Here is a 934-nt window from a genome sequence, read left to right on the forward strand (position 1 = left end):
TCATCTCAGATGCCACAGAAGGGGCAAAGCTGACAGGTTAGTTCATGCTGTTTCCTTCCAGTCTTGGAAACATCCCCATTCACTCTTCCTTTCATCAGTGTGTTTTCAGTGAGTCTCTGTGTTTGCACACTCACATTCGCATGCCTCAGCACACATGTGGAGGTCAGAGGAAAATGTGTAGAAGTTGGTTCTCTCCTTTACCAGGTGGGCTCCAGGGATCAAACTCATATTATCAGAACTGGTGACAAATATCTTCACTTGCTTGGTCATCTTGTAGCTTTTGACTTTAAGCCGATGGATTACTTCAAGCAATGCTGAGTATTATTTTGTAGTTCTTGAAGGAAGAATTTGTCTTAGTTACTGTTCTATTGTGAAGAGACACTGTGACCAAAGCAGCTTATTAAAGAAAACATTTAATTAGGAGCTTGTGCTTATAGTTACAAAGGGTTAGTCCATGACCGTTATGGCAGGGAATTTGACACATAGCAGGCAGGCAGGCACAACACTGGAGTGTTGGCTGAGAGCTTATATGCGATCCACAGGCCTAAAGTAGAGAGACAGAGACTCTGAGCCTGGTGCAGGCTTTTGAAACCTTAAAGTCTCCTCCCCTTCCCTGTCCCCAGTGACATACCTCCTCCAACAAAGACATACCTCCCAACCCTTCCTAAACAATTTACCAACTTGGAACATTCAAGTCTATGTGCCTATGGTGGCCATTCTCCTTCAAACCTGACATTTTCCTAATGTCTGGATTGAATTTCTTCAAGATTAAGTATTTGGAAAAATTATGAAGTTTTCACAAAAATCAAGGAAGGGACTTGCACTTGGCATGAAGTTAATTGAGGAGACAAAGCCAGGGATGTGTCTTAGTTCGTGGATTGCCTGCCTAGCATACAGGTTGCTAGTATGTGCTCTCTCTTGTTTCTTTTTGGAG

This window comes from Mus pahari, chromosome 7 (genome assembly GCF_900095145.1).
Source record: "Mus pahari chromosome 7, PAHARI_EIJ_v1.1, whole genome shotgun sequence".
Taxonomy (NCBI): domain Eukaryota; kingdom Metazoa; phylum Chordata; class Mammalia; order Rodentia; family Muridae; genus Mus; species Mus pahari.